Here is a 25,584-nt window from a genome sequence, read left to right on the forward strand (position 1 = left end):
TTTATTGTCTGTCACCAGAACTAACTAGGAATGAGGGAAATCTAGAATGAGTAGTAGAAGAGAGAAACCGTAAGTATCAGTTGCTGCCTCCAGATCAGCTGCTGTGGTGGGGGCTGTGGCTAATACCACATCTGGCACAACAGCTGCAGTTGCCACTGCTAGTTGATGGGGCTTGGAGCACTCTGCTGACATGTTCCAGGATCTGTCCAGTTTTGGTGGGGGCCAGGCTGATGAATTAAATGGAGGTTTGATGGGGATCACCACTCTCCTTCCTTTAGGTCTTTAAGGGTAGCATTAATTTCTGCTATTTGCCCCGGGATGTGTGTAATTTGCCCAGAGGAGGGGTTTAGGGGCAGCTTCAGAGGCTCACACTTGTCCTTCCCACCATGATAGCTTTAATTCACAGGCCAAGGAACCAATGTGAGCATATGGGTACTCTGCCAACTTGCAAGTATCGACTATTTCAGTTATGCATTCAAGGACCGGGGACATAACCACTGGGCTGGTCCCTGGACCAACTAGACCCACTGTGAAGTGGACTTGGGCCAGGAACCCATACACACCCACTCGACCAGAGGGACCATGTTTTGTGTCCTGCTGGGTATCATTGTTAACTCAGATGTTATGTCCAACATCTCAAAATATTGGGCTATTTCTTTTCCCCAGGTAAGTATCTGTCAGTCCCTTTGGGTAAGGATTGGGGAAATCATTGTCATGGAGACTTGCCAAGGTGTTGCAGGGTACTCCTTCCTGAGGATCTGGCCTTTCCTTCAGTCAGTGAGCTCTGAGTCTGAAATTTGGTTCAGGTCCAGAAGTGGTCAAAGAATTCTGACTTTTTAATGGCACAGCTGCCCTTAGCCTCCTCATCATCCTTCCTTTTGACAGTACAGATTAGTGCATCAGAGTCGCCTGGAGGTCTTGTTCAAACACAGATTGCTGGGCCCCACCCCTAGAGTTTCTGGTTGAGGAAGTCTGGGCTGGGGCCTGAGAATGGGTGTTTCTAACAATTTTCCGGGTGCTGCTTATGCTGCTGGTCAGGGGACCACACTTCAAGAGCCACTGGTATAGATTGATCTTGCATCCAGGGACTCCAGCCGCTTCCGTAGCTCTCTGTGCCTCAGTCTCCCTCCTGCTGCTCTGACCTTGCTGCTCGGTGCAGTATTTGCTCCCACCTTGCTTCTGACAGATAAGCATTGTCGTCTGGCCTCTGCTGTTCTGGAATCTTCTCTCTCCACATTGATCAATCATTGGATGTCGGCTGTCTCTGGGGAGAAGGCATGACCTTGGGCTAGGGCTCTGGGCAGCCAAGGGCAATCTCTGGGAGTGGAGATGCCGCTGTGAGCTGTGAGCTGTGAGCACTCTCAGCAGTGGGGAAGATGGGCACATGCGTTTGAAGGGAAATATGGGGGGTACACTTCAGACCCTACCATGCATCTATCAGCATCCTTCTCATGGCTGGGACTAGGAGGAGGGGAGTGAAATTTGCCTTGAGCACAAAATTTGAGAGGACACCAAAAACTTAAATAATCAAGATAAATATTTTGTTGCAATATTTTTAAAAATCAAAGGACAAAAAAAAATCAATAATGGGCAAAATATCAAATTTTTAAACAAAGGTAGGATCAGTGTTACTGATTCCTCCTTTTGCCTCGGGCTCCAGTATGGCCTCAGGTCCAGCAGGGCACCATCTGTCTTCCCTCACCAGACTGTAAGCTCCACGAGGGCAGGCTGTTTGTCTGTGTTACTCAGCAGTGTACCCCCAAGACTTAGAAGAGTGCCTGGCACCTAGTAGATGCTCAATAAATATTTGTTGAATGAGACATTTAAGACATTTGAGCGCAGAATGACCATTTATCTACATTTGCCCATTTCTCCCTCTCGTTTCTTTTTCCCAGTGTTCCCCACTAATGCTGACTGTACACAAGAGGCTGCCTTCACCTTGAGGCCAGCAGACTTGGAGGGAGCCATGCAGATTAGCGAACGCACCTGACGAAAACAGGATGTATTTTATTACAAAGGGCAGTTTTGAGGTGTGTGTTTAAAAATATTTTCTTAATTGATTTCATCATCAAATTTAAGGTATTTATGTGGTGCGTGTCATTGTACTAACCACAGCTATTAGTTGTCAGCTTGTATAATTATGAGAAACAGCTTTTAGAACTGCTCTGCTGATCCTAAAGAATTGCCCTGCCGCCCAACCTGGTATCAATGGATTTAGAATTCAAAGGCAGAACAGAAGACCTTGATGCAGAGTGGGGAGTGTAATGGTCAGCAGGCTGCTCCCCTCCCCCTCTCCAGCTGTCTGTCTCAGTGAGACGGGAGAATCCTGCTGGGAGCTCGAAGGTTGAGGGCAGTACATGGAGGGAGCACCTTCTGGGTGTGGGCTAGCTGGCAGCACATGATGCTGGAAGAGGATGTGGCCAGAGCTGCCAAGCACTGACACGAGTAAACCCCCTCCTTACTTCAGGCCTGTTGTCACCACACCCTACCCTTTTTGCACCCACAACCAATTGTAACTTTTTTTTTTAACCAGTAAAGAGAGTTTGGGAGTCTCTGGGCCAGATAAGAATCTCAGTGGTTAAAGGCAACTCCCATTCACTCTAGAAAGATGACATTGTTTGCATCCTGCCAAGGCTCGAGTCCAGGAGGAATCCCAAGCATCAGGTCTCAGTATCATTTCAAAACAAAACACAAACCTTCCAAGTAAAAAGTTAGACCTGAGAAACCTCAGAAGCAGGTGAACTGAGTCTGCTTGTCTCTGGAGCAAGAGCCGTGTATGAAGACTGCGGGGGTGGTGCTGGGGTCCTGCCTCAGGATGTGTGCGGACTGCCACCCACCCAGCTCAGAGATCTGAGGAGGGCGATGACTGTGAAGACATGGGGGATGAGGGAACTGACGGGTATCGAGCACCTACTCTGCGTTAGGCATCATTATTAGATGCCTTATACATGTTTGTGTTTACTCATATTGGATATATATATATATATATATATATATGAGATAGATATATGAGACAGATTGATACTTATTTCTCACAGCAATTCTGTGAGAAATGTATCATTAACCTTGTTTACAGATGAAAACATGATCGGAGGGGCTAAGTTAATTTTTCGAAGTCACAAAGCTAACAAATGGCTTCCAGTGGAGGAGGAACAGTATGATTTCAAAGCCAGTGCTCCATCCACTCTATCAGGAGAGTTCTCCCAAAAGAAATGTGACTGTGTGAGGGCAAGGCCAAAGTCTTAAGGGTCTTGGCTCATCTCCCATTGGGTCATCGTGTGCTTCCGGAAGAAAAGTGTGAGGCAGCCCTCTCCAGATGGTCACGAAGCCAGGGCAGCAGTGCCTGAGGGCCGGCCTCCTTTCCTCGCCCGGCAGCCCTCAGCAGCCGCTCCGTGGTCCGAAGCGGGGGACTCCTCGATGCCTTTGCCTCGGTTCAGCACCTGAGAAAATGCAGTTGCCCTGCAGGACATTCATGTCGTGTGGGGCTGCAGGTACCATCCATATGAACCCACTGAGAATGCCACCTCTGGGGATGGTATGGGGCGGCCCCACCAATCTTCCCTTTTTATTTCCCACCAAATAGGTGCAAATATTTTTTTCATGGAGAACTTTTCCTCATTAAAAAGTTTTCAGTCGCTGGACCCTAGATGACCCTCCTGAAGGGGTTTTTGTTTGTTTGTTTCCTGCATTTACTTGCCTTGACCACGAGTGCTCTAACAAGTGAATAGTCGCCACGGAAAGGAATCTAGGTCAGCCGGGCCTTTCTGCCACTCACACCACTAGGGGGCATGACGTGACTCTGATGCAGGAACCAAAAGGGCTGAGATGCGTAAATTGACCAGCAAAAACTGGAGGCTTGCCTGCCTTCAGCTCTCATGATGAAAACATTTCTGCCAAAATCATTCTCATTTGGCCAGCTGAGGAGTGAGCCAGGAGACTGGCTGGGGCGTCCAGGAGGTATGCCATCTGATCATTATGAGAAACTGCTCCATCTCCCAAAGACTTTGAAAATGCCTGCCTGAACAGCTAGGCTGCAACAGGGCTTTGAAACCCTCTGAGTCATGAGGTCAGAGTCTGCTTTGTAGAAACCTATAATCTGAAAGAATATGCACTTAATAATGTGATTCCTTTCGGAGGTAGGGGGCAAGCAGTCAGATTCCAATTCTGCAAGGTCCTCAGAGAGATTTTGTTAATCGGAAGTTTAAAAATATTCCCAGAATCTCACACAAGCAATAGCTGCATTATTTTTTCAATTGAGATATAATTGACTTGTAACATTGTGTAAGTTTAAAGTGTACAATGCGTTGATTTGATACATTTATGTATTGCAATGTGATTACCACCATGGCACTAACACACACCTCCATCACGTCAGGTAATTATTGTTTCTTTTTTGTGGTGAGAACAATTAAGATCTAGTCTCTTAGCAACTTTCAAGTATATAATATAGTAGTATTAACTATAATCACCATGCTGTGCATTCGATCTCCAAAACTTTCTCATCTTCTAACTGCAAGTTTGTACCAGTTGGCCAACATCTCCCCAGTTCCCCACTCCCCAGCCCCTGGTAACCACCATTCTACTCTCTATTTCCATGGGTTCAGCTTTTTCAGATTCCACATGATATAAGTGGTAACATTACAGTATTTGTCTTTCTCTGTCTGATTTATCTCACTTAGCATAATGCCCTCAAGATCCATCCATGTTGATCCGAATGGCAGGATATTCTTTCTCATGGCTGAATAATATTCCGTTGCGTATATATACATACAACATCTTTATCCATTCATCTGTTGACGGACACAAGTGGTTTCCATATCTTGGCTATTGTGAATAATGCTGCAATGAACATGGAGGTGCAGATATCTCTTCAAGATTCTATTTTCATTTCCTTTGGATAAATACCCAGAAGTGGGATTGCTGGATCGTATGGTAGTTCTAGTCTTAGTTCCTTGAGGAGCCTCTATACTGTTTTCCACAGTGGTTGCACCAATGTACATTTCCACCCACAGTGCACAAGGGTTTCCTTTTCTCCACATCCTCACCAACACTAGTCATTTCTTGTCTCTCTGATAACAACCATTCTAACAGATGTGAGGTGTTATCTCATCGTGGTTTTGATTTGCTTTTCCCTGATGATTAGTGACATGAGCATCTTTTTTTTTTTTTTGAGGAAGATTAGCCCTGAGCTAACTGCTGCCACTCCTCCTCTTTTTGCTGAGGAAGACTGGCCCTGAGCTAACATCCATGCCCACCTTCCTCTACTTTATACGTGGGATGCCTAGCACAGCATGGCTTTTGCCAAGCGGTGCCATGTCTGCACCCGGGATCCAAACCGGAGAACCCTGGGCCGCCGAGAATTGGAACGTGTGAACTTCACCACTGCACCACTGGGCTGGCCCCATGAGGTGAGCATCTTTTCGTGTACCTGTTGGCCATTTGGCTGTCTGCTTTGGAAAAATGTCTATTTAGGTCCTCTACTCATTTTTAAGTGGATTGTTTGGAGGTTCTTTTGCTATTGTATGAGTTCTTTATATATTTTGGATATTAACCCTTTATCACATACATGATTTGCAGATATTTTCTACCATTCCATAGGTTGCCTTTCCTTTTGTTGATGGTTTCCTTTGCTGTGCAGAAGCTTTGTAATTTGATGTAGTCCCGCTTGTTTATTTTTGCTTTTGTTGCCTTTGCTTTTGTTGTCAAATCCAAAAATCATTGCCAAGACTGTTGTCAAGGAACTTACCCCCAGGCTTTCTTCTAGGAGTTTTACAGAGGTGTGGGTTTGGCACTCAGGGTGTTGGGGGTGCCCATGGGCCAGGTGGTGGGGGGTCCTCTAGTGACGTTTTCTCATCAGCTCATGAGCAGGCTTCCTGCTGGAGTCTAGAACAGTCAGCAGGAACGGTGTCCCTTTACTGCCTTCTGATGTTCTGATCTGCCTCTTTCCTAGCCTCCTCCCTCCTCCTAGTCATGGAGCTCTGTCTTACCACTCTGGCTGCTGTGGGAGAGACATGGGTTTCCTTAGCAGCGTCCTGCACAGCTGGGGTAGCTGGGGGCTCACTCACCACTCTCCCTGTCTCTCCCAGGAGAGATTGCTGTCCTCCTGTTTCTCTAAGGTGGGCCACCTTGGGGCAAGGGATGATATTAGGCAAAGACTCCAAGACATCCAAACTTGTATTTTTTTTTTCCAACAGAGTGCTGGAACTTGGTCTTCTGCAAAGGCTCTCTTGTCGTGGGTTTCTACCCAAATCGGTATTTTCCAGGCGTTCCAGGACTGCGGCTGAGAGGGGCTGGAGCCAGTCCACATCCCAGAGCAGGATCACCTGTTCCCCATTGCACAGGTGGGCTGGACTCTCCCGGGTCCTTGGGCATGTGATTCTAGATCCCATGACTCCCGCAGAGGCACTTTGTTCATGGATAGATGCCAAATTTTAGTTGTTAAAGGGGGACAAAAATGAGGGATGTTTTGTGCTGCCATGATGTTCATGTCACTCCTCCCAGTAGCCTGCATATTGGCAATCCATAGTATTGCGTCCATACGGTGTGATGATAGACAGATCGTGGGATTGGGTGCCGGACAGAGCGGCTACTCACTAGCTTTGTGACTCCAGCAGTACATAATCTGAACATCAGCAAAATGGCTCAGTATCTCCTTCATAGGATTATTCAACACTACAAGTATTTATCCAGGACCCACTGTGTGCCAGGCACTGTGCTAGGCCTTGGGGATGTGATAAATGATGAGGCAGACGTGGCTGGTCCCTGCCTCTTGCACATTACATTCTAGTGAGGATCGTGTCACCAGCAGGGACATCTCTAATGTGCCTGCACAGGGCCTGGCACATCACACACACTTAACACGTGTTTGTTCTTTTCTCCCATCCTTTCCCTCCTTGTCTCCTCCTCCTCAAAAACGTGGGTTGTAGAGCCAGGTCAAGATTGCCTGGGCCAATTGAGTTTCTGGAAACACCTTTAGAGGAGATTCATTCATACTTTATTTTGTATCTGCCTTTACGTACCACTCCCTGTTTGACAGGCTGTGCCAAGCCTGAGAGATCTACAATGGGTAATTGTCGTTTCATGGGCCCATTGTCTGAGCCACCTTCCCTATTTGAGAAATTCCCTCACTTTCTCTGACCAGCTGCAACACCCACTACTCACCTTCCTGGTGTCTCTTGCATTCAGTGTCTGGGCACTTGAAGGCTTGGCCAGTCAGGTGCACACACCCCAGTGTGACTTGGGGGCCAGAGAGGCCAGGAAGGAGGGAGAGTGGGCAATCCACTGGGGCAGAGGGCTGTGGCAGATGCTGCACCACCTCTAGTTTCCAGGGACAGCTGGCTGTGGCAGTGGGAGGGCAGTGCATTCTGTACGTCAAGTGGCCAGGTTTGGAGGTGTGATTTTTCATGTGGCCCTGGCTGCTTTTAGTTTGCTTTCTCCATACCTGTTTTCAGGCCCAACTTTCTGATCTTCCCACTGGCTCAGTGAGCTGCTCAGTTCCTCTTAGCAAAATCCTCGTGTACTTAACACAGAGAGATTTCGTTCCTTGCAGCTAAGAACCCTGGTTAACACAGGAAGGAAAATGATGAAGACTCTGACCCCTGTCTCTCAGGAGCTTGGCACACAAATGATTTTAGTACAGTCCATGTAATGGAGGAAAGACAGGACGTTTTTGGAGCATCTGCTGTGCTGGACAGTTAGATTCAGTGATGAACACACAGGACTTCTCACTGCAAGGGACTCAATCTGCTGGGAGGGATGGATACAGTGCCAGAAATGTGTGCAGGGAGTGAAGGAAGCACCGAGGAGGAAGCCGACCCAGCCAGGTGAGGCGGGGATGCTGATGGAAGGAGGGAGGCTTTCAAGAGGGGGATGTGATGTTTGAGCCAAGTCTCAAAAGAGGAGTAAAAGTAAGGCAGATGGAGGTGGAGGAGGAGGCTGGCAGAAAAGAAGGCATCCCCTGCACAAGAGCAAAGGCCGAGGAGAGACTCCGCCTGGCGCCTACGGAGTTAGGCACCAGTGCTGCTGGAACCACTGTGTTCCTGGTGGGAATGAGGAAGCTGTCATGGGCCAAGAGGGAGGGGCGTGGTTTGACTGCACGACTTGGCTGCAGAGGTAAGAGTTGAGAATAGCCCCCTAGGACAGTGGGAGATGGTGTGGACCAGCGATGAGGAAAAGATTCAGTCCTGCAGAGGACCCCAGAGGGGCTGGAGACCATGATATTTTAGTGGAATTCGCCCATGTGGTTACCAGATTTTCTCCAGAAATACTTAGCTACCAGTGTATAGCAGGAAAGAAGGACATTGGTCCAGAATTAGGGTTTCCTTGTGAAAATGAAGGCAGGCATCTGAATTTGGAGCCCCAGATCTTGGACCAGGTTTACTCAGGTAGAACCAGGCACACAATTCAAATCTGCTTTCGGTTCAGATGGAGGGGAAGATGCAGGACCCGGGGGAGGAGGGTGACAGGATATAGTCTTGATCGAAGTCTGCCAATGTGGCCCCAATCCATTTCATGCCCTAATGCGAGGGCCATTATATGTTTTGAGTATAAAAGAACGTTGCAAATATAAAATAAATTTTGAAAATAATCACTTCAATTCACTGTACCATGAGGATCAAGATGGTCTTCACGTTTTTATAATGTGTTGACACACGTCATTCATTTCCCCTATGAGAAAAATGTGTAAGCATTCTTTAAGCATTTTAGGAGAAAAACTTGAAATAATTATAGCAAATACATATAGAGGGCTTTCGTTGTATAAAGTACTTGTTTAATCTTCATAAAAACTCCCTGAGGTGGGCATGATTATAAACCCATTTAACAGATGAAGGAACTAAAGGGCAGAGAACTGAAGTGACTTGCCCAAGGTCACATAGGTGGCAGGCAGGAAAACTGAGATCTGAACCCAGAGGTTCTGGCTCCAGAGGTGGTGCCCTTAAGTGTACACTCTCCTGCCTCTCCTTGGAAATCTCTCCCTTTCTTCACTGAGATGGGTGGAATGGTGTCCCCTCAAAATCCATGTGTTGAAGTCCTAACCCCAGTGCCTCAGAATGTGACTATATTTGGAGAAAGGGTCTCTAAAGAAGCGATTACCCTCAAATGAGGCTGTTAGCGTGGCCCTAATTCAGTCTGACTGGTGTCCTTGTAAGAAGAGGAAATTTGGACGTAGACACATACAGAGGAATATGATGTGAAGACACAGCGAGAAGACAGCTTTATTCAAGCCAAGGAGAGAAGCCTCAGAAGAAACCAACCCTGGCAACAGCTTGATCTCCGACATCCAGCCTCCAGCACTTCAAGAACATAGCTTTCTGTTGTTTCAGTCTGTCCCCAGCCCCCCATCTGTGGTATTTTGTTACAGCAGCCCTAGTAAACTAATACCCTCCTGGACCATCAGTTAAGAGAGCAGGAGGAGGGGGATGCAAAAAAGAAATTAAGTGAATTTCCCTCCTCATTTAAAATACAAAACATGTGCATTTCATTAGATAAGGGAAGCTTAATTGGATCATATTTTAAAGGAATTAATCTGCAATTCAGTTTTATAATGGAAGTAAAATACAGGGGGAACAGTCTCCATTTATATTGACATCGTATCCTAGACAGGAAAGGCAGCTTAATTAAGGCCAAAGAGTGCTGGTTAATTAGCTGTCATCCTCTCCAGTGAGCCTACCGAGGGTTGCCATACTCAATTAGAGAGCACGGGCTTATTGATGGAAGAGTGAGGTAAGCTGAGCATTAAGTGCACCGTGTCTCCTCAGATGGCAGTGGCACTTTCATTAATAATGAATGCTGTCTTTCCTCATGTCTTCTGAGTTTCCCACTCATCCTAGAATTGCTGTGAAACATGAGGCCCTCCAGCAGTTATAGGCAATTGAGAGATTCTTAGAAAGCACGATAGTATATTCTGGGAGAAAGAATTTCCAGCATACTGATTTTTTCTTAATGAATTTTTTTTCCCTAACTTATTTTTTCTTGAATGAATTTCAGCCCGTGTGTGTTGAGTACTGACTGCCCGCAGGGTGGCGTGCTGCTGGCTCCGAGGGTTCATTGTGTTCAGGATTCTGGAAGGACTCGGAGCCTGAGGCCCTTAGAGGTTTTTTTCTGACAGTTTGAGATAAATAATTTATGAAGAGTCCTAGTCACAGATGTAAATCATTTTAAGATTGAAAAGCCTTGTTTGTAGGTTTGAAAAAATTCAAAGTTTGACCAGGTTATCACATTTTCAGTTCCTGTTCCATGCTCTATAAAGCCATGTGTTTCATGTTTGAAAAAGTGGAAAATCAGGCAGTTTAAATCAATGTTTCGTTTTTACAGAAATTATCATCTCATTTTTCTCTACACCGAGAGCTCAGGTTCTCCTGTTACCAACTTATTTCTTGCTAGCCTTGAAGGGCATCGACGCTCTGTGTAGACAGATACAGGGTCGACGTGATGAACATCCCTAGAAAACTCCATCCCAGGTCAGGGAAATGGTCAAGAGCATTTTTTTTCCTCAAGGGTACTGACCTTTGAAAGTGAGATCAATTGAAGTACCTGCGTGAAAATCTACTTGATTGAGAGTTGGGGGAGGAGGAATTTTATAATTCTTAGAGACACATACAGTGGTCGGCACTCAATCCAACTTTGAATAAATGAATGGGAAGAAAAGGAGAAGAAAGGGTGGGGGAAAAAGAGGCAAAAACAGAGGAGGCAGATAGAAACAGACAAATAGAAAGAGACAGATGGGTTAGAGGGAAATGATGCAGAGACAAAAGCAGAGAAAGTTGTGCGCAGGCCCAGAGACATATAAGCAGAAATACATATGTTAGAAAGAAATACACAGAGTCCTACTGGGGTCCTGTACCCCAACTTTCATGACATCCCACACCTCGTCTTTAAGTTACTTTAAAAGCTGTGTCACATTTTTTCACACCAAAACAAAAACAAAAAGCCCAAATGAAAAACATAAACAAGAAATAAACCTTGTTCCACAAGCCAAAATAATATACTACTGAAGGCCAAATCTGGATGGACTGGGGATTTCTCACTTCTATATTTTTGCCACATGCAAGTCTGTGTGTGTGTGTGTGCGCTGATGTTTTTGAATAATGAGAGCATCTACTGTTCTGCCAATCAAACCACCAGATGGTTTGGCAAAGCCAGGCAGAGTGAGGTGACTTGCAGTCGTGGGGATTTACGTCAACCACAACGATGGCCAGCAGCTGGCCGGGCTGGCCGGGCTGACCCGGCTGACCCGGGCTGCAAACTGTGGTTGCTTTGACTGTATGTTGAAGTGGCCAGAGGCTGTTTGTAAACAGATTCCAGACTGCACTCATTCTTGATTTTCTCTTTTTTCCTTTTAGGAACTGCCTTGGGTGTGCCCTCCCATGCCCAGCCTGCTCCCCTCATTTGGTCTCATCATTGTTCCCTTTGTTGCGCTCCCTCATTATTCAGGAGGCAGGAGCTACCAGGCCTGAACAGAATGGGGACAGTCCAGGAAGAGGAAACATCCCACCAGGGAGGGGGAGCATTTTCAAGTTTCTTGCCCTTCACTGGGTCTCCTCGATGTGCCTCAGTGATTTGAATCAATCCAGTTATTCCCATGCACCAATATTTTTCATTCTCTACCATTGGGAACCAGCTTTCTATTCCTCTCATATTCTCTGGTCTTTTTGCCTCTCCAAATGGCTTTTAACTATACAATTTTTGCCTACTCAACTCGGATGACAGTTCAAACTAACAGTGAGCTGTTGAACCCTGATGTATTTCAGAGTGTGTTTATCCTGGGCATTATCCTAAAGGCGGCGATGCATACAAATTTTGCTGGGAAAATGCAGCAGTACTGCCGACTGGTGGTGAGGGTAGCTTTGTAAGCGCACTTTTGTTTTCAGATCTTCCATGCCCCAAGGCATTCCCAGGGCTGAGGAGTTTGGTAAATTCTGGGGAAAGAGAGGAATTTGAAATGTATGAGTTGGTAGCTCATTTAGAGGATGTTCGGCCACCTGCTCTCAGACCGCGGGGACTTTCACATCCAGTACATGTACGGCGCAGGTGCCAGGAGATGGAAAATGAAAGTGAATTGTCGATTTTTCTATCTTTTCATTCAACTTCTTTTCAAAAGCTCTTCCTCTTTCAAAAATCATCCAAATGCCTTTCCTTTAAAGTTAACACCACAAGGAATTGAAGTCTCATTTCCTGGAAATCCAGGGCTGGACGGCATCCATCCTTCAAATGAGCCCCTAGAGAGAAGACGTGGAGACGCGAACTCCCAACTCAGGTTTCCGGGGGATGCGTATTAGACCCCCGGCCTGGAAGCTGAGGTCACGGATTACTTTCTCATTGCCGTCAAGGGTCAGTTCAGCTTATACTTCCTGTCTTAGATCATGCATGACTCAATCCTTCTTAGTCCATTTCCTCACACACAATTTCTAAGCAGCTGTGAAAAAATACCATCAATACTGCTACATTCAAGAAGAGATGCTAATGGGAAAAGGGTTGAGGAAGTGCTGTGGATTGGCAATAACAGGGTTCCAATAAAATAGGGCAGTAAGTCAGGAAATGGGGGTAGTCGTTCGAGGAGAGGAAGTTAAGCAGACTGACCAATATCATCACTAAAATGTTTCATATTTTCCTCTGAAATTTCATTCCCTTAACTGAGGTGGCATGGGGTTGTGGTGGGAGGAACATGAGCTTTTAAAAAATTATTTAACAAATTTGACATATAACATTGTGTCAGTCTAAAGTGTACAGTGTGTTACTTTGATACATTTATATACTGGAATATGATTGCCAATGTAGCAATATTTATCACATTACATAATTACAGTACAATATCATTGTTTATATTCATTACACTGTGGGTTCGATCTTGATGTGAGTTCGATCTGGATGACTTATTTACTACTTATTGCAAGCTTGTACCCTTTAAATACCATCACTCTGGGGCCGGCCCGGTGGCATAGTGGTTAAGTTCCCACATTCCCCTTTGGAGGCCCAGGGTTCACCGGTTCAGACCCCGGGTGCGGACATGGCACTGCTTGGCAAGCCATGCTGTAGCAGGCGTCCCATATATAAAGTAGAGGAAGATGGGCACAGATGTTAGCTCAGGGCCAGTCTTCCTCAGCAAAAAGAGGAGGATTGGCAGCAGATGTTAGCTCAGGGCTAATCTTCCTCAAAAAAATAAATAAAAGTAAATAAATAAATAAACACTATCACTCTTATCCTTCCCCCTATCTCCTGGTAACTCCCAAGTTACTCTCTACTTTTTACAGTTTAACTTTTTTAGTTTCCATATATAAGTGACATCATGTAGTACTTGTCTGTCTCTGTCTGATTTATCTCACTTAGCTTTATGTGCTCCATCTGTGCTTAGCATAATGCATGCCATGCTCCAGCATGAAGGTCTGTCCATGTTATCAAAAATGGAAGGATACCATCCTTTCTCATGGGTGAGTAATATTCCATTGTGTGTATGTACCACATCTTTTTTATCCCTTCATCCATTGATGGTCATCTGGGTTGTATCCATATCTTGGCTATTGAGAATAAGACTGCAAAACATAGGAGTGCATATTGCTCGTCAAAATCCTGTTTCTACCAGATAAATACAGATTGGAATCCTGCCTCTCTCACTAGGCTCTGTGATATTGGGCAAGTTTCTTAACCCTTCTCAGCCTCAGGTCAGGTATCATTCCAAACTCTCAAAACTGTTACAAGAAATGGAGATCACGTATTGAAGAACAGTTGGTACATACAGGCACTCACCACATGGTAGAGCTATTAATAATAATGTGTGTGCCTAGCAATGCATTGGCCTGATGCTTGCTTTGATGGGTGCAAGGAAAGAGTTGAGATAACCAGGAAGCTAGCAGGACCCTGGGAAGAACAACATTAAACTCACATTAGAGACTTAATTTGCCTTTGTTGTCTATATCACAACTTCACCATCATTTCCCCCAACTCCAAGTCAAATGATGACCCAAAAAGATGACAAGACAATATAATGTCAAGAATTGTGAAGGATCCAAGTTTCTGTCCTGCTTACAAGCTAACAAGTTAGCCATTCACAGCTTCATTTATGATGGCAGAAGACATGAGACTCCTGGTCAGAGACAAACGACCTTATTACTCACAGCACAGCAGCAGCATGAGCTTCACGTTCTTATGGGTTCCCCTTGAGCCCCCAATCCCATGTGGATGGTGCAGAGGTGGCCCAGGTGAATGCTGTGCACATAGTAGATTTATGTCACAGCTGAGGAACCACCCAATCTCACAGTGGGCTGTTGGCAAACCTACCCATCCTTTGTCCCAGAGAGAGACATTGTCTGTATTATCCTTGCCAGGTAACAAATCTGCCCTCTGTCCTCTGCCCCAGAGAGGGACTCTATCTTCCAAAGCTGTTTTGTATCCAAATATCATTGAAAAGACAATCTGGGTCAAGAGCTGTCACAAGACATGTAGAAACACTACAGAAAATTGCCCCACACCCCCCAACAAATAAGACACAGACGGAGGCAGAACTCAAAAGAAGATACTGTGATTACGTGGAGTGCCTTGAAAATTTTATTTAATCAATAAAGTTGATGACCTCACATGGAATCTTAAATAACATAGCTCTTGCAGTTGCCTGAGCCTATAGGGAAAGGCAATTATTACTCCCTTATATGTGAGTTTGGAAGCCGCTGTCTGTACCTCGTCACAGCACCTCAGCTGTGGGACACAGTGCCCCTGCTCCCATCGCCGCTGAAGCCTATGGTGATGTTTTGCTTCATGTAATTTCCAACTAGTCTGGAACTGGAACTTTAGCCCATAGAAAGGAAATGCATTAGGCATTTTTTACCTAGTTAATAAAACAGAAGGAAATAAGAAGTTTTGTTTTTTTCTTTCTTTGGACTTCATGAGATTAAAAATGGTTTTGGAAGAAGAATTCTTTCAGAGGCTACATGTGAAGACTATGGAATCATGAGATTTATCCAGATCAATCTTCTTATAATGTGCCTTTATGAGGACAGATGGTTCTCCTAGTGACTTGAGGACCCAGCACATGCGCCACCACAGAGCCTCCAGCATTTTGGATCCCACTGTGCGGCACACTTGGAGTCTTAAAAGCAGAACCATCTTGAGGACCTCATCCTCTCATTTGGAGGCACAGACCTGCCCCATTGTCAGGCTACACAGGAATCTGTGTGTCCCAAGTCTTGGTCCAAAAAATATGTTCATCATATGTGGCAAATTGAAGTAATTGTCATAGTAAGGAATTCAGGGACTGCCTTGTTCGAGAGTTTGGTGACAGAGCAGCCTAGGGTCGGGGCAGGTGAGTGATTTAGGCAATGTCATCCTTGTCTCCACTTCTGAAAGAAAGACACATGCCCCACAGTCGTCAGAGCCAGAAATCTGGCTGTCGGCCCTAACTCTGCCTTCCGCCCCGCTTTCCACATCGAATCAGTCATACAGTGCTGCGGATGCTCCTAAATGTTTCTCAGATCCACCCACAATCTCTTTGTCTTTACTGAGAAGTTCTTTTTTTTATTCCTTTGTGGTTTCACTTCTTTACATATAAAAAAAATCCATGTGAAATCTTTTGTTTTTGTTGTTGCTTCCTGTGGGGTAAAAATCTAACTGGATTTTTCTCAAGCTCCCAAGAAGAGTTGGCCATGCTTCCCTGCTACCCCATTACAACCGTCCACCCCCACCTACAGCACACCCAAGACTCCCCACCCCCAACACACACACATGAAGGAGAGACAACCCTTACTTTCATTCCATGCAAATTCTGTTTGCCCAGAACTCAGTTTCTTCAAGTCCTCTGTAGGTGTCATCCAAGAGAAGCCCCTCAAGTCTGGATTTTCAGCCCAGAGAGAGGGGCTTGGCTGGCCTAGCAAAACTGGGATGCTCCGGTGCTTCCTCTGCCCGGGGCTGAGGCCCAGTGAAGGCCCAGTGGAGCTTGAGCTTGAGATCTCCCATTCCCCTGTCAGTGCCAGGTCCCCTGCCGAGCCCATTCTCCTCCCAGCAGGCTGCAGGCCTGTGAGCTGAACTGATGCAGAGCGGGGTCCTCCTCCCCCAGCATTCCCATTCCCACGGATGGAGAATTGCCCTCTGTGATTTTACGTGGGATCTGCCAGCAAGAGCCGCCCAAGAGAATGGACAATGGGACTCTCTGTAACACCGCAGAAAAGGAGAACAAAATGCTGACATTTAGCAGTTAATTTGGGATCTACAGTTGCCCTGGGGCATCCCAAAGATCACTTAATAGATGAGTCTTACCTTTTTTTCAGAGCCTAAATTAGCTTTCAAATGTCTAAAAAGTTACAGAATATATCGTTTAATTGGAGGGAAACCTAGCTACCTTCTCCATTCCCATAAAGCACTGATGTGTGTGTGTATGCTTGTGTGTGTGTGTTACTTCGGATTTTTTGCCTAGATTTTGCAAAGCTGGGAGCTGCAAATAGCCGCGGTGACCACACATTAGGACAGTTACTTCAAATATTGTGTTTGAGTATCAGGACTCAGCACAGTGTCTCGCACAGAATACTGAATGAATGACTGATGTTATGGCCTTACACACGCTGAAATTCTGCTAATAAATATGGATACACAGAAAACTCATTCTGTAAATATTCCTTAATTCTCCCTCCGTGAAACGGAAACTCTGATAGCGCTCACACCTCTTCACACACAGTCTAGCAGGGGGCTCACTCGTCAGCAAAGACGAACCATGTGGCTGCTGCCCTGAGGTCCCACATTTGCAAATGTCATTGCTTCACACATTCACAGCAAACTGTTTCACTACCCACCGTGAGAAGCTGCATCTTAAAGAACCGAAGCAAAATTATATTTGTCAAATGTCAGGAACAAAGTGCATTTTTGTAAGTCGGTAGTCTTGCTTATAATCAGCTCCATTTTCTGAATATTCAAAATTCAGTGATCTGGCTGTAGGTTTCTGGCTCATTTACACAAACTAATAAAGCTTCATAAAGCTCAGTAACCATTTCCAGCTATGTCTTCATACTGTGCGTCTGTCAGACTGAGGCATTACAAAAGTGGGTTTGTCAACCCCCTTCGAGATGCACGGGGACCCTCGGAGGCCCAGCCAACCATTGGCAGTTGTGGTTACCCACCTGAGTCACCCCCACTTCAGGTGTGTTAACCTCCCAGGTGTTGAGTCTGCTATTGAAGAACCGACAAGGATCTCAAACCAGTTCACTGCGCTGCAGGTTAGACTAACTAGACTAATGCCAGGTCCCAGCTTGAGCCTCTGACTTGCGTTTTGAATCGGGGATAAGGCCACAAGAGTTTGCATGGCATGACGGTTTCTTTCTCTGAAGAAGAAAGCAAGAACTTTTCATTTTCAACTTTTGCTTAAGCATCTTGGAGGAAAATTCAGATGAGGAGGACTTGTATCTCAGACACTCGTTCCTTGGTCAGTTCTAGAGACCAGGGGACCAGGACGGAAGAAGTTTGGAGCACGTGAAGACCATGCTGTGCGCAGAGACATCAAGCTTCCCCCAGGACACCAGTGGCAGTTGTGGAGGCTGGAACTTACTTTCCTGTGGCTTTATGAGCAGCCAGCATCACCATAAGGATTAGAATTCATGATTACAAGTGAGACAACAACCAGGACTCTTAGAAAGAATCTGTGAGTTGAGGAAGGGACTGAAGCCCTTCGTGAAGAGGTGAGTTAAAAGCCAGGGACACTTGAGCTATTACTATTGTAGGAAAAAACATCCCAGGATCCTTGGCCCAGTCCTCTCCTACGGTGTCGCTATCAGAGAGCACAGACCAGCCATCAAAAGCAAATGAATTCTAGTCTTTACTTGTACCTTTCAAGTGACATTCAAAAAGAGACAGAGTTTATAATCTCCTCTCACTGTTAAATCTCTTTTCCCCGTCTCTCTGGGCTCCCATGCTCTCACGCCCTGCAGCTCACGCAGGCCTCCTCTCCCTGCTTCCCTTTTGCAGCCTTTTCCGACCCAAACCTTCCGTCTCAGTGGTGCTCCTCACACGATTCATCTGACCTGAAAGACAGATGTGAGTTTTGATCAGATGAGGGTGAAGTGGTACAGAATGCTTAAGCAGGAAACACCAGCGTTTTCTTCAGGGCTAAGGGAAGGGAAAGCTGTGAATACTTAGATAGTCATAATTCCTGTCCCTGTGCATGGTGACGGGGCTCCAGCTGTCCCCTGGGCTACAGAGGCCTAGGGGAACTCTGGTTATACGAAATGGTGAAATTGAAATTTGCATTTACTTCTCCAGCTTCCCTTGTCCACATATTCTCACCAGCATTCAATTGCTCAGACATTTAATAAACACTTATGGAATGCCTCCTCTATGCTGGTAGTTCAGGAAGAAAGAAATATTCTAGAGAAAAAGACAGAGAAGTAAATAATTACACTAATGAAACAAACACTGTCGTAGAGTCATAGAACTATAATAGAAAAACAATGGTTGGCTTTTGCGCTTCTCCCCCAAATTCTGTGGCTTTAACAAGAAGGAAGTTTATTTCTCTCTTACACAACAGTCCAAGTGTCAGTAGTCAAGGGATGCTGTGAAGGTTTCACTGTGGCAGGGACCCAGGCTGCTGCTCACCCGTAGCCCATTCATCACCTAGGGTGTTGCCCTGGTCGGCGTATTCACAGATAACGCACCACTGTATCTGCTCAATCAGTGTCCAGGCCAGCAGGAAGGGGAAAAAGAGAGCGTACTTCCCTTTAAGGAGATGACTTGGAACTTTGATGCTACTGACGTCCCCTTGGTAAGAATTTACTCATTTAATCACTTCTAGCTGCAAGGGAGTCTACAAAATGCAATCTTTAACTGGACAGCCATGTGCCAGCAAAAGCTTGGGTTGTATATTTATGAAATGAAGAAGAGGAGCATGGATTTGGGCTAACAGCGTGTGGTCTCTGCTACAATCCATAACTAACTCACTATTTCCTAAGACTGTGTTGGCCAAGAAAAATACATCATTCTCAGCAGCCATGGCTTCTAACCCTCCAGTTTTCCTACACCCCTGAACATGACCACAAGATGCAGCCAAAATATGGAAAAACCACAAGAAACTCAAAGGGAAAGAAGATAGAAGATCCTTCTGACATAGGCAGCATAAGGTATTGGCCAAACAGTTCAAGGCTCTAAGGTAAGGCATCTGGGTGGAAGTTCACAAGGTTTGAGAATTTATCACTGTGTAGCATTCCATCATCTACTCCCATCCACGTGGGTGCACTTCATCTTCAATGGGTCCTCACAGCCCCTCCAAATTGCTCTTCACCTTGCACTTCACAGGCAGCCTCAACAATGTTCTGACAATCTGGTGGAAGAACTACCACACCCCTACCTCGACCACGACCTAGAGCAGTAGAAGGAAGAGTGTGGATCAGCAGAGCTCAACTCCCCACTCAGAAGGGTGCACACCATGTGGCTTGGATGCTACCATTTCAATCCAGATGCTTTGATGTGGTCATTTTGACCAGAATAAAACCAAATCATTAACTCTTATTTTCCAAAATGAAAACCTCTTTATTATTTTCATCTGATGACAATAAATACCCATTTTAAAAGGATCAAACAACACCAAAAATTATAACATAAAACCCATCCAACACAAAATACCTGGTGGACGTTTTTTCCAGAATTTGTTCACTGATGTGTATAAAAATTGCTGGTTGGGTTTTCTGGGAAGCAGATTCTGAGATGGAGTTTATTGTGCATGATGTTTCATAAGAATTGTCCTTGGGGTCAACACCTGTGGAGAGAAGGGGAAGAAAGCAGAACTGGGTAGAGGGAAATGGAGCTGTGTTGCAGACCTGCCGACAGCCTCGGCTAACCCCACAGGGAGCTCTGGGGTGAAAACGGTAACCTCAGAGTTGCTCTCTGTTGAGCTGAAATGACGTGGCCTTATACTCCCGCCTCCATCAGGATGTGCCCACCCACCCTACTCGGGAGGGCAGGAGATCGGGAGAGGTGGCTCTGCCGCTGAGGAACTCCTAGAGGGGCTGACAGTGGGCAGCAAGTGCTTTTCTGAAAGGGGATCTGGGCAGTGCATCTTCACATGCATCACACAGACACACACAAGTACCATTTTAAACAAAAATATGATCATATCATCGATGCTGTTATGACCCTCATATTTTTTACCTAACAACATAATGTAAGCATTTCCCCCATGACCCGAAACATAGATCACCTTCATTTTCAGTTACTGCAGATGTTCTATTGAATAGATGTCCAATACTTAACCAAGTCCCTGTTGATGGGCATTTGAGTAGTTTTCAAAAATGGAATTGCTGGGCCGAAAACTATGCAAATTTACTTTTTGTAGTACAGTGCCAGATTACCCCCAGAAAGCGGTACAAACTTACCTGAGCACTAAGAAGCAACGTCATCAATCTTCTTAATCATTGCTAATCTTATAAGTGAAAAATAGCTCATTCTTTCCTTAATAACACTTATTAATTAGTAGCCAGGTTAAATGCTGTTTCATATGTTGGCAGATCATATGTCTTCATTTATTTTTCCTTTCTTAAATTATCTGTACCCATCCTTTAGCCATTCTTCTCTGGTTTGTAAGTGTCTATTACATGAAAGGTAGTAAACTCGCTTGGTATGTATGATATAATGTTATTTCCTAATATGTCATCTGTGTCTTGTTTTTTCTTTTTCTTTCTTCTTCTTCCTCTTTTGTTTTTTTACTAATCAAATCCATCTATCAGCTCTTTTAGAGTCTCTTGTTTGAGTGTTATTCCTAGCAAGTTTCCATCCAACTCTACAGAGATATTCTCCTGAATGTTCTTCTGGTACTTTTATGAATCCTCACACTTTCAAGTTTTCTGTTACTGAGTAATGTAAAAAAATAGACATTCTCTCCCCAGCCCACTCCTGAATCTTATTTAATTCCCAACCACACTGAATTATCTGTTATGAAAGTTGAAGACAACATAGTTTTTACATTTCAAAATGGCCGTTTTGATGGAACTGTATCAAGTTGGCTGTTTTAATAGTCTTCCCTTCATCAGAAATGCCCCTGAATGCTCAGAACTTTCCATTTTGGGTCGCAGAAGCCCTGCCTCCACCTGCAATAGGAGGCTGAGCCCGGGGCGGTGTCCTTCAAGCCTCTAGCACACTCACCTCAGGCGACCCACCTAGGCATGAGCTACGGACAATACAAAGTGGACAAAATAAAGTTCCAGACAGCACCCTCTGTCCTAGCATTCGTCCTCACCCCTGTCTCTCCCTCACGTCCCCGCTTCCTCCTGCTCAGGCTTCCTAGCTCTGTACCTAGATTTACATGGGTTTTCCACTCTGCTTTTCCCTCCAGTTGTTTTTACAAAAAATTTTATTGAGGTATAACTTACAAACCACAAAATTCACCCATTTTAAATGTACATTGCAATGATTTTTAGTAAATTGACCAAGTTGTGCAACAATCACCACAATCCAGTTTTAGGGCATTTTCATCACCCAGTAAGACCCTTCATGCCCATTTACAGTCAATTCCTGGTCCCATCCCCAGCCCCAGATAGCCACTAATCTACTTTCTGTCTCTATAGCGTTGCCTTTTCTGGACATATCAGATAAATGGGATCATATACCCCTCTAGTTTTGACATTGCCTCTTATCTCCCAGGAGAAATTCCAGAGTCAACCTCAGCTCGGTGGAAACCAGCCAGAAACACGTTTGCATGGCTAGTAAATAACAGAGCTCTGACTCAGGTCCAAGTCTTGTGATTCCAAATTCTTTCCACTCCCTCCTGCTCTCCTGATCTGGATACATTTTCAATGTTGAATGGACAATTGAGTGATGGCCATTTTAAAAAGCTTCAAAGATCACTGGCCTTCTGGGTCCTGACATTGAGTTTGTGACTCTTCTCAGCCACCAGAGGGTGCCCCAAAGATCTATCTGTGCATTGGTTTTTGCTTGTCACAGTTGGGCATCTTAAGAAAGAGAATATGAACTGTGACTCGAGTGTATTCTGGGTGGGATTTTTCTCAAAATACTTTTCCTCTCTGAGTGATTACAAAGAGCAATGGAGAATAAAAACTAGATGCTGGTTTTGTTGCATCTTGAAAGTTTCCTTTCAGGCTTCTCAGACCAGGATTTCTTTTTTAATGTAATAAAAAGGGAAAATACAGACTTGATTTAGGAGGCTGGAGAAGAATTCTTAAGGTATGACAATCTAGCGTGACAGATATCAACTAATCATAATATTAAGGTCATTTTGCTAATCTTCTGCATTTTTACATAACTAAATCAATCCTTTGAGGGAGAAGGGAAATAGAAACACGTTTTTAAAATAAATTACCCAAATCCAGTATCTGTGTAGCTAGAATTAACTGGATAATAATTCAAAATGACAACTGAATTTATCTTTTGAGAAATAATTTTATTGCGCTCTCTCCCCAGCTATCTGGACTAAAAATGGCTAAACACAGTTGTCAATTTTGACTTTAAGAGGAACTCAGTAGTCTCCAGGATCTAGAGGGCAAAAGGGCCTGTTGGCCTTCCCAACTGAGTACCTCTTACACCCCCTCCATTATGCATGGATGGATGGATGGATGGATGGAATGATGGTTGGATAGATGGACATGGGCTGCTTAGTAGCCAGGATGGGAGTTCCTGGGAGCATCTTCAGGGAAACTTAATGATGAATTGTGTTGAGCACCCCACCTGCCAGTTGTCAAAGTCACTGGAGCCATATGTCTGCTGGTGCTGTGTCCCTGTTCCCTTCATGAACTGCATGATCCCCAGAATCCTGGATGCAGCTGTGCAACCAGCGTGAGACCACAGTCACAAGACACAGGTTCTAGGACCAACTCTTCCCACACCTACTAGGGTCATTTATCCTTTCTGTATCTCATTTTTTATATCTGTAAAATGGCAATAATAGTATTTGCCTTACGGATTCCTATTCCCACTTGGCAGGCCTTTAAAGCTTGGGTCACCTGATACCCTGTGACCAGAAAATATTGTGTCTAAATTAACTGATGAAACCATAATGTTGAAATAGCATTTTTTTATTACGTTAAAATATACATAACATGAAATTTACCATTTAACATTTTTAAGTGCACGATTCATAGGCATTAAGTACCCTCACAATGTTGTGTAAACATCATCACTACCCATTTCCAGAATTTTTTTTTTGAGGAAGATTAGCCCTGAGCGAACTGCTGCCAATCCTCCTCTTTTTGCTGAGGAAGCCTGGCCCTGAGCTAACATCCACTCCCATCTTCCTCTATTTTATATGTGGGATGCCTACCCCAGTATGACTTGCCAAGCGGTGCCATGTCAACACCCAGGATCCAAACCGGTGAACCCCGGGCCACGGAGAAGCGGAACGTGTGAACTTACCCACTGCGCCACCGGGCCGGCCCCTTCCAGAACTTTTTTATGATCCTGAACAGAAACTGTACCATTAAACAATAATTCTGCACTTCCCCAGACCCTGGTAACTGCGCAATATCACTTTTATAAGCATTTTCATTTAGTCTGTCTTGGGGTGAGAAAGTCATTTTACAAAAAGGAAAAGTGGGAGTTGAAAAACGGTCACACTGCAAGAGTCATTACAGTGAAAATCATAAATCTGCCCACCTTTTCCTAACACGGAATGAACATCAGAATCAGCTAGTGATCTGAGGCGTTCCTGCACACAGAAAGCAAAGATGACACTGAGTCCCAGATCTGGGTGCTGAGCACTGAGGAGGCTTCAAACGAAGCAAGGAGGTCACAGAATCTCCCGAGGACCCAGAAGGAGCCCAGGCCGGGCTGGTAGGTGAGGGGCCTGTTCGGGGTCAGCAGCAGGGGCAAGGCCGAGGTCTCAACCAAAACTTTGTGCTAATCATCATCTGAAAACCCTGAATAGGGCCGGCTCTGTGGCCGAGTGGTTAATTTCGCGCCCTCCGCTGTGGCGGCCCAGGGTTCGGATCCTGGGCGCGGACATGGCACCACTCGTCAGGCCACGTTGAGGCGGTGTCCCGCATCCCACAACTGGAAGGACCTGCAACTAAGATATACAACTGTGTACAGGGGGGGTTTGGGGAGATAAAGCAGGAAAAAAAAAAAAAAAGATTGACAACAGTTGTTAGCCCAGGAGCCAACCTTAAAAAAAAAAAAATAAAAAACAAAACAAAACAAAAAAACCCTGAATATTTTTCCAAAGCTAAAAGTTTAATTACTACCCAAGGGGATTGTTGTAGAATTTGAAACACCTACAAGATTACCTCTTAAATAAAATTCAGTCTCCAAACCAATCGAAATTCATGCTTTCTAAAAAGCGTATCTGGAAAAACAATGTTAATGAAGATAGAATGGTAATCATGATGTATCTTTAGTTTGGACTCACGAAGTCTCTTCTTTTCTGCTTTTTTCACAGTCTCAGACACATACTCCAACTGACCCCTCTCCAAGCCCCGCAGCTTCTGAAAACACATGGATTTCATGGTGAAGGAAATATCTCCACCTAAAGCCTTTCTAGGCACCCTTCCCCCCAAGGCGTTTTGCTAATGTGTACCAGAATGTTCTTGAAAGGAGAAAAAAGGAAAAAGAGAAAGAAATGCTTTGTGAGGAGAAGGCTCTGCCTTCCAGCCCTTCTAACACAACTGCCTCCTATTAATCTGCGACCTAGTTAAGAGAACCGGAAATAATGTCTCGCATGTGGAGCTTTCTGTGACCACAGCTGTCGTCCATGTGAACACTCACTGTGTGCCGGGATCTGTGCTACATCCTTTTTAGGGAGACGCTCATTTGCTCGGCACTGCAACCCGACTGGGTGGGGATCATTTTTATGAATGTTACAGAGATTGCAAAAGCTGAGGCTTAAAGACTTGAAGTCACTGGCCCAGAATCACCAGCCAATAAGTGGTGGAGCCAGAATTTGATCCTAAGTAGTCCGACTCCAGAGACCTCACTGAATTAAATTACACTGATTTAATTCATGTGAAGTATCTAGAAGACACGAATTTTTACTTGTATTTTACAGATGAGAAAACTGGAGTTTAGAGTGGTTAATTGATTGGCCCAAGCTTGTAGCTGTTAAGTGATTGAGTCGAGAACCAGACCTGGTGTACTGGACCCTCAGGCCATTGTTCTTTCCACTAAACACACGTTTGTGAGCCTCTCCGTTCCCCGAGGCCACTTTGCAAACCAAGGGAAAGTGAATTGACACAGCAAGAGCAGTTTAGCGGCAGTTGGTCATCCTAACCAACCTTTTACTTTTAGGAAGCCTCCAGGGTCTGATAGATCTTTGCTCACATTCTCTGCCTCTCCCTGCAGACTCTCAAATGGCACTTGACACGAATTAGATAAGTTCAGTTACTGAAGGGGAGGAAAATACTATAAAACCTAAGGTTTGCTTACATGCTCTCTGGTACCCATAGGAACCGCCAACCAACAGATGTTGTGGGTCCAGATGAAAGAATGGAGAACATGTGATGATGAATTTACAAGCGTTTTCTGGAATGCTCCCAGGCTCTTCCCCTCAAGCATTTGTTTTTTCTCTCACGAAGAAGCAACTCCAATGATCTAAACTCTGTAATTTAGGACAGGAGCTTCTCTTCACACTCCATGAAGTTCTTGCAAATTTAAGTTATGACTCAATCTTCTCTCCAAACC

The sequence above is a fragment of the Equus quagga genome, chromosome 11 (genome assembly GCF_021613505.1).
Source record: "Equus quagga isolate Etosha38 chromosome 11, UCLA_HA_Equagga_1.0, whole genome shotgun sequence".
NCBI lineage: Eukaryota > Metazoa > Chordata > Mammalia > Perissodactyla > Equidae > Equus > Equus quagga.